This window comes from Lissotriton vulgaris, chromosome 11 (assembly GCF_964263255.1).
Source record: "Lissotriton vulgaris chromosome 11, aLisVul1.2, whole genome shotgun sequence".
NCBI lineage: Eukaryota > Metazoa > Chordata > Amphibia > Caudata > Salamandridae > Lissotriton > Lissotriton vulgaris.
Window position 1 is genome coordinate 210305562 of NC_141699.1, and position 9744 is coordinate 210315305.

Below are 9744 nucleotides of genomic sequence, written 5' to 3' on the forward strand. Positions count from 1 at the left end.
GCCACCCGGGCTGGAGGACAGCTCACTCCCCTTGAGTGAGAGAGGGAGGAGCAGTGCTCTCACGCCTCCGACCTCCCCTTGAAGAGATGGGTTTCGATCGCCCCGCCGGCCACCCTGAGGACTGGCTCCACGCCTGCTGTGTGTCTGGGACTCCTCCTGAACCTGACATGAATGGATCAAAGGGCCGCGTGGCAGGAAACCCCAACAAGCAGCCTCCAGGTGTTAAGACCCCGGCCGTCCAGACTCCAGGGATCAAAGAGGAGCAGTCCTATAACTGGGGACGCTCCGGGACTATCTAGAGATTCGACTCTGGAACGACGAGAGCCCTGCTGAGTGACTCGCGGCTCCCTTGCAACTTTGGAACATCCGAGCCCTGCTGAGTGACTAATGGCTCCCCTGCCACCTTGAACCACCTGAGCCCTGCTGAGTGACTCGCGGCTCCCTCGCAACTTTGAACCACCTGAGCCCTGCTGAGTGACTCGCGGCTCCCCTGCAACCTTGAGCCACCTGAGCCCTGCTGAGTGACTCGCGGCTCCCCTGACGATCGTAAGACCTCCGACAACTTGCTTGAGCCCTGCTGAGTGACTTCCGGCTCCCCCAAAGATCGTGAGACCTCCGACAACTTGCTTGAGCCTGGCTCAGTGACTCGCGGCTCCTTGACTCTCCTGGTCCGGCTGGACCCCACAGATCGCCTCGTATCCCCCGGCTCGAGGATTGAGAGCTGTGTGCCGGATACGCACCGATATTGACACAGAACCTTAAGACTGTCCCGCTACCCTTACCCTGACCGAGACTCTTTTGAGCCCTTGCTCTAATCTGTAAATACTTGCCTTTGCCGATCATGAGGATCCCTTGAAGTACGAGATAAAGAAACGTTCTTAAGAAACCACGGTGTGGTGTCTCCTTACAGTGTGGGGTTGGTATAGTGTGTGCGGTCCTAGATTCGAGACTCTCCCCCATGGGAAGTCTCCCGCCAGTGCTCGTCTTGGTAACTAGGGAGGTGGGTCCCAGGGTAGTCAGGTGCACTTCATGCCCTCCCCTGAGGTCGCCTTCTAACATTGGTGGCAAGCGATGGGATACGAGCCGCAAACTAGAGATCGTACAATACACGACTAACGCACTACCGAGCAAAGACAACAAAAGAAACCACCATGAGTATCATTGAAGCCGACGCGAGTAGTGCATTCCGTATAGAACAACTGGAGGAGTACACACACAAAGAACTAAAGGAATTCTGCAAAGAACTAGGAATCGCTACCACTGGCCGCAACACAAAGGAAGACATGCAGAGAGCATTGAAAGCTTGGGTGGAGTCCGGAGCCCGCCGCACAGAAGGAGCGGCGGCGCAGCCAGACGAACCAGGACTCCCCCAGACAGAAAGCGACAGCCAGGTATGATGCATCGTACCAGACGCGGGCCTATCCCCGGAAGCGCTCGCAGATCGAGAAAGAAGTCGCCACCACGAGTTGGAGATGGCGAAACTAAAGATGGAAGGCGAAATAAAGTTGGCAGAAAAGAAACTTGCGATTGAGCAAATGAAAGTGCAAGGAGAATTAGAAGAAAAGAAACTCCAGCGGGAGCATGAAGGGAAGAGACTTCAGCTGGAGCACTAGCGAAGCTTGAAGGAGCTCGAGCTCAAGGCGAGGAACGAAGAGAACTGGCCCCCGGGGAACAGAGAGAGCGGACCCTGGCAGAGCCGAAGGTCCACATCCCCAAAGATGTGGTCAAAGAATATTACACAAATGACGACATCCAGCAATGGTTTAAGGCCTACGAAGTTGCCATGACCTCCCACCGAGTCCCACAGAAAGATTGAGGGGCCGGATTGTGGGGTCGATTCCTGAGCGATGGGAGAGACACCCTGCTCGATCTACCGTCCTCCGTGCAGACTTCCTACAGCCACATGAAAGAGGCCCTCCTGACGAGATACGGCCTCACCCCAGAAATGTACCGCCAACGGTTCCGGGATTGCAAAAAGATTCCTGGCACCACCTGGGTGGAGTACGTGAACTTTTTCAGCAGAGCATTCGAAGGGTGGGTCAAGGGCAGCAAAGTGACCACCATGGAAGAAGTAACTGACCTTATGCTGTGGGAACATTTGTCCACAAATTGCTTTGTGGAGCTGCGACAGCATCTGCTCGACAGCAAGCTTGCAGATCCGAGGAAGCTGGCCGTCGAGGCGGATCGCTGGGTGAGCACCCGGGTCCCCCGGGACCCCGTAGGTGACTACCCCCACAACAGTCAAGGACCACCCCGCCAGAGAGGGGGGGGAAACCCAGGAGGACCCAGGGACGCCCAGTCCGGTCCCCAGCGTAGCCCCCCGAGAAACCCACTGCCAAATTTCCCTGCACCTCCACCAGCTGCTGCCGGTCCCCCAGGCCGACCACAACGAGTGACCATCACATGTTTTAGATGTCAAAAGCCCGGGCACTATGCCAGTGATCCCCAGTGTCCCATGGCCCCAGGTATCCCGACCACAGCTCCCACGGCTAGGCAGATGGCGAATGTAGCACTATGGGAGGAGTTTGAGGACACCGAAGTATGGGAACCTACTGCCATGACCCTAGTATCCCTGCCCACCAACACCAAGAAGTACAGCCAGTTTGTGACAGTGAATGGCCACCGAGTGGAGGCCCTCCGTGACACCGGAGCCAGCATCACGGGTGTCCTTAGCCATTTGGTGCGAGAAGACCAGATCCTCCCCAATGTCCTGTGCCCTGTAATTTCAGCAGACAACACTGAGAGCTTGTGTCAGGTAGCCCTGGTACTATTTGAGTGGGAAGGAGTAGCAGGTAAATTAAAAGTAGCAGTACGGACCTCCCAGCCTGTTGACTGCCTCCTGGGGAATGACCTGGAAAGTTCCCCATGGAAGCAGGTCGAGCGCCGGACCCACCTCGAGATGATGGGTCTTCCCGAATGGGTGTGCGCCACCCGATCCATGGCAGCCCGACTGCCCCCTGACGGGGAAGTCGAGGAGGAAACTACCAACCTCCCCCCTGTGGATGACGGCAAGGCCGATCCCGCAGGGACCTCCTACCTCTCCCCACGAGGAGAAGACGTCACTGACAACGAGCACCTACACCCTGACCCCGCACCGATCACCGACCTGGGTGATCTGCCCGAGCTGGCGCAGTGGCGCCACGAGGGGGGCCCCTTCTGTGAGGAGTTCTGCCGGGAGCAAGCTACCTGTCCTTCCCTGTTCGGACCGCGGCAACAGGCCAAAGCCCAGGCCGCGGGTGACCAACCAGGAACACATTGGCTGTACTGGGAGAATGACCTCCTTTACAGCGAACAGAAGTCAGCGGAACTAGGGTCAGCCCGGGTGCTGATGGTCCCCCTACGCTTCTGAGACTTCCTCCTGGGCCCTACAGGCCACTTGGGCCAAGACAAAACATATAGCTGCCTGGTAACGCAATTCTATTGGCCCAAGATGAAAGCGAACGTAGAGGCTCACTGCAAGTCCTGCCCCACGTGCCAGGCTAGTTGAAAAAGTGGAGGGAAGCGCAAGGCTCCCCTCCAACCCTTCCCCGTCATCAGTACCCCCCTTGAGCGGGTTGGAATTGACATTGTGGGGCCACTAGACCCCAAGACCTCTCAAGGTCACCGCTTCAACCTCGTCCTAGTGGACCATGCCACTCGATACCCTGAAGCCATCCCCCTACGCAACCGCCTCCCGAGCTGTACACCACAACAGACCCCTGAGTCCCCAGGCCTAGCCGACCCTTCCCTCCATGACACACACACCCGTCCCCGGACTTCCCTGTCCGTGCCTCCATCTTTCCGGCTCGTAGGCCCCGCGTGCCCCCTTCCCCGCACCTAAGATGGCCGCCCGATCCAGCGCGGCCTAGGCCGAGAGGCGCCACCCGGGCTGGAGGACAGCGCACCCCCCTTGAGTGAGAGTGGGAGGAGCAGTGCTCTCACACCTCCGACCTCCCCTTAAAGAGATGGGTTTCGATCGCCCCTCCGGCCACCCTGAGGGCTGGCTCCATGCCTGCTGTGTGTCTGGGACTCCTCCCGAACCTGACATGAATGGATCAAAGGGCCGCGTGGCAGGAAACCCCAACAAGCGGCCTCCTGGTGTTAAGACCCCGGCCGTCCAGACTCCGGAGATCAAAGAGGAGCAGTCCTATAACTGGGGACGCTCCAGGACTATCGAGAGATTTGACTCTGGAACGACGAGAGCCCTGCTGAGTGACTCGCGGCTCCCTTGCAACTTTGGAACATCCGAGCCCTGCTGAGTGACTCGCGGCTCCCTCGCAACTTTGAAGCACCTGAGCCCTGCTGAGTGACTCACGGCTCCCCTGCAACATTGAGCCACCTGAGCCCTGCTGAGTGACTCGCGGCTCCCCTGAAGATCGTAAGACCTCCGACAACTTGCTTGAGCCCTGCTGAGTGACTCGCGGCTCCCCCGAAGATCGTAGGACCTCCGACAACTTGCTTGAGCCCGGCTGAGTGACTCGCGGCTCCCTGACTCTCCTGGTCTGGCTGGACCCCACAGATCGCCTCGTATCCCCCGGCTCGAGGATTGAGAGCTGTGCGCCGGATACGCACCGATATTGACACAGAACCTTAAGACTGTCCCGCTACCCCTACCCTGACCGAGACTCTTTTGAGCCCTTGCTCTAATCTGTAAATACCTGCCTTTGCCGATTATAAAGATCCCTTGAAGTACGAGATAAAGAAACGTTCTTAAGAAACCACGGTGTGGTGTCTCCTTATCGTGTGGGGTTGGTATAGTGTGTGCGGTCCTAGATTTGAGACTCTCCCCCTGGGAGGTCTCCCGCCAGTGCTCGTCTTGGTAACTAGGGAGGTGGGTCCCAGGGTGGTCAGGTGCACTTCCTGCCCTCCCCTGAGGTTGCCTTCTAACAATAATTTAAACTAGAAATAGATTTGGTTTCAAGTACTGACTGCCATAATAGTCCCTAACACTTAATGGCAACTGCTTAATTTTCGGACATGCTTGTTGTGAAATGGCAGAATGTCGTCACTCACAGTGAGGTTACCCAATCGTTAAAGTAGGCTGACCTGCTGCAATGAATTCACAAGATATTGAGGAACACCTTGCAGGAAAAAATGTAAATAAAAATAATGATTTGAGGAGTCACATGTTACTCATGAGATTACTGAAGATATGAAAGGATTGAGTGGTGGGAAGAAACCTCCCTACAGAAATACGTAGACATGGTCTGTTTTTCTAGAGAGTTTAGAATCTTTACCATTCCCGCATATGAAAAACCTGGCCCGATGAAGTTAGAGGAATGGTATGAGAATAGCCACAGCTGCTCCATTAGAGTGCTGGAAATGTTGGTGATATATGGTATCAAAGATCGATGCTATTTTGATAGAGTTAAAAAATGTGAGAATCAGGAGATGATTGAGATAAGTAAAACCAGAATCTACAAGACGTTTGGACATTTTGAAGAATGATATCTAACCTAAAAAACTAAGAAAATTCTAAATGGATGTATTTGATTATATAAAACAGGACGTGCAGTAACTTTTAGCAAAACGTATGATGGTAGGAGAGCACAGTCTGTCAGAAATATGGTACAAGAAACCGAAATGATTACACCAATGGTTAGTTGGGGGGTACAAAAGAACCTCAGGTGTAACAAAACATAAGACGCCCGAGGAGAGAGTGGTGTGTCAGTCTTGAGTGAATAAGAAAGAAGTAAGAAATATATGGCACCTAACAAAAAACTACCAAATACATTTTTTTTATGAGTTCTTACCTCTAAACAGGGGCAGGACTCAAATTTATGGAAAAAGAAGAAATCAAGAGGTGGAGGAGGAAAATGCAGAGGAGAAAAATTAAGAGAAGCAAAAAAAGCAAACAACCAAGGCTCAATGGGAATGATTATAGTGGCTAAACAATTAACTAATAATGGAGAATAATGATACCCTCTTGGAAATTAACTTATTTTCTAGAAAATTAAGTAAAACTAAAATACGAGTTGAGGGTTGTCATTCTGCCCCACTAATACTGGGGATTATAGTCAATCCCATATAGACCTTTACAAATTCATGTGTAAACTCAAATTGAAGCCCTGTGTTTTGCCCTGAAAGTTGATGGTTTAAAGAAAAAGGACACAAGGGCATGAATTGGACTGGCCATCTATACTGAACTTTCAATGTGGTATGAAAAGAAATACATGAAATATTTTGGTCTCTTTAGCTCATGAAAATATTGTGAATGAATTAGAGAATGGTGACGTTTTTTAGATAAACGTTATCCAAGTTGACCTATATTACCACATGATCATATTGATACATTTCATGAAGAAGTTATCAGAGAGTTAAAAAAGTTATGACGTAAAAGGTTTCAGGTAATCAAAAACTGAATTATTTCCAATGGAAAGCCTTCAGGCCCTTGAGGATGATGAAAGTATTGTGATCTGCACTGTGGATAAGGTGGATAATGTGGTTATTCCACCCAAACAGATGTGTTAGATTTGGCCCCATTGGCGTAGGTCTCCTTTCCAATTTTTCTCTGTTGCCTCTTGTGTTTTTGGGCGCTTTGCCACTGCTGTTCAGCGCCAAAGTTTGAGTGTTCCCGTTGTAAATTGTTGTTATGAATTAGTGATTCCATGATTGGTTTATTTGAATCACTTGTTGGACCCTAGTACAGTGCACTACGCGTGCCCAGGGAGTATGAGTCAAATGCTGCTGGTGGGGTTGCAGCACGTGTTGTGTCACCCACAGAAGTCGCTCATAAACATGTCTCAGGCCTGCCATCGCAGGGCCTGTGTGCAGTACCGGACTGCCTTATCGACATGGCCAGTGCAAACACTTGCCCGTCCCCAAACCGTCCCTTCTCTGCATGTTAGTCACTCCTAAGAGAGGGTGCATTCTATGTGAAAGGTAGGACATGCCTGATGTGCATGACATGTCCTGATAGTGAAATACTGCCTATTTTGTGTTTCACTATTGCAAGGCTATTGGTTTACATAGGCCAGAACGGGTAGTTTGTTTATAACATCTTATAAATATAACTGACCCGGGGAACAAGATAGAAAGGACACGTTTAGTATGCCTGAACTCAGAATGACAAAATGCATCTTTTAGTGAAAGTGGTTTTCCCATTCTGTGTTTGAAAATACCACTTTTAGAAAGTTGGTATTTTCTTGCCTACCCATTCAGAGTGCCTCTACTAGGGTTGTGTATTGTATGTCTGGCTTTTGGAGGACAGGTGGCTGGAGAGGGCTGTGGCTCCAGAAGTCTGATGGGTCCAGGATAAGTTGAATAGGCCAGGGACGCATTTAGAGTAGGGGGAGGAGAGTTCCTTTCCACTTGGAGGGCCCGGTCTGCCTTCAACAAAGCCGTCTCCACCTCCTGCCAGGAAACTGTACCGGTGAAGACAGAACTGGTTTTGGTTAGGTACAGACACTCTCTGCCGTCAGGGATCAAAGGATTATGAGGTATAAATATTGGGGCCCAGACCCCAGAACTTCAGATGACTTCTGGAAAATCAAGAGGAACCTTTGCCAAGGAGAAGAGCCAGATAAGCTGAGGAGGAATCCTGCCCCTTGGCTGGTTGCTGTCTGGGGTTGCTGCCAAGGAAAGGAGAAAAAGGACTTTGCTGTTTGCTTTGTCACCTGCTTGAATAAAAGATCTACAAGGGCTTGAAACTGAGCTTGCCTCCTGTTCTGAAGTCTCAGAAACACAATGACTTCACCCTTTCTGTCTGCCTGCATCCAGAACTGCTGTTCTAGCTGCTACAGAAGGAAATTGCAACACCGACACTGGCAAGCAACACAGTAATCTGCACTGAGGCCATGAGCGCTGCTCCGACTTGCAAATGAGACCTGATGCCGGCCGCCGAGCCATATCGACGTCAGCGAGGTATACCGTAACGTGCCCGAAGCCATGAGCGCTGCTCCAACTTGCAATGTGAGCTCGACGCCTGCTGCTGTGCCGCATTGACTCCGAAGTCAACTTCATCATCGCAGAGCCGATCCTCGACGTTGGTAACCCCGAATCCATCGACATCGCGACATCATAAGGAACAGCAGTTTCGGCGCCATCGTGACGTCACCTCCCCGACACAGTAAGGAATGAAGTCTACACCTCCCTTGCCCCCACATGCATCATTCATACATTTTGCATTTCTTAATTTGCGAAAATTACCGAATCGCAAATTAAGAATTGCAAAATGCTATGCATCATTTTTTTCGGTATTTATTTGTGATTCGGTAAAAATCGCAATTTTTACCGAATCGCAAATAAATACCGAATTCCTAACTGCTTTTTCGCAAATCCCATTGATTCCTATGGGCCGAAAGGCCCATAGGAGTCAATGGGAAGGCATTTACGAATTCGCAATTTGTTGATGCATTCCAAGGGTGCAGGGGGGGTCCAAAGGACCCCCCCCTGCACCCCTGAAATGTATTTGAAAGTGCATGTTTCAAACACACATGTCCTAGGGAACTTGACTGTAACATGACAGTGTAAATAATGCATTTTGAAAGATTTTCGCCAATTAACACGAGGGTCAACCTCGTGTTAATTTGCACTTCCAATTTCAAAATTCGCATTTTTTTTTTAAATTGATGCATTGCATTTAAGGAATCGCACAAATGCGATTCCTTAAATGCATTCGCATTTTTAAGAAATGCAAAAAAATGCGAATATTGAAAAAGTGTTTGATGCATCCCAAAAACGTATTTAGGAAGTGCAAACGGCCGAATTTACCGATTCGCACCGTTTGCACTTCCTAAACACGTTGATGCATGTGGGGGTTGGTGTCTTGAGCCGTCTTTGTTTTTCATTGCTTTTCCAAGGTACTGTTCTTTGTGGGTCTGTTTGACTCCGGGCCCGACACCGCGCACCTCGTGGTCGCTGCCGTACTTTGGGATTTCTTCTGTCACAACATCGTAATAACTCCAAGTGGAGTTATTTGTTGCTAGAGACTGCATTTAAGTGAATAACCAATTTTTAAGGATATTTTGACTACGGTATTGTGGATTTTTGTCGTTTGGTCTTGTGTTAAATCTAGATAAAGATTACTTTTTTTTCTAAACTGTTGTGGTGTCCACTTGCAGCGTTTTCACTGTGTTACTGTATGTGTTTACAAATGCTTTCCACACTGCCTCTGAGATAAGCCTGTCTGCTCGTGCCAAGCTTCCATGGGGGCGAGCAGGGGTTATTTTAGGAGCATATCCCCCTTACCCTGAATAGAAGCAAGGGCCCCTACTTGGACAAAGGTACCTTCCTCTGCCAACTAGAGACCCCCATATCTAAAAGATGTATCTGGATGAAGCATATCAACAATTTACAGACAATATTAGCTACAGGGTCCACTAGATTGGATTATACTCAAGCATGTTTCATATATGCCACCATTTTGACAGATTGGAAAGATACGCGTCTTTATTGAACCAGAAGATTATGATTTTCTAAGGTGTGGCTTTCATAATTTACTTATTCTTTAACTCTTACCTTAAGTACATATGGATACCAGTAATGCCCCAGTTAGACCTAATATTTCTTTTAGGGTGGAGGTGTGGCCATACCTTGCACATTCCTGTGATATTTACTTTTGTCTAATGCCCATGATAAAGCATCACCGGTTGCAGGCAGACTAGAAAGTCATCTTGTAAATAATGGTTGCTATAGGACAACCATGAATTGAAATAAAAATCATCATTTTCAACTCATGCTTTCTAGGCAAAGTATAAACAGGCATCTTGTCAAACAAGAACCACAAGCAAGATAGCTCCACATGTACTGTCAGTTTGTAAAACC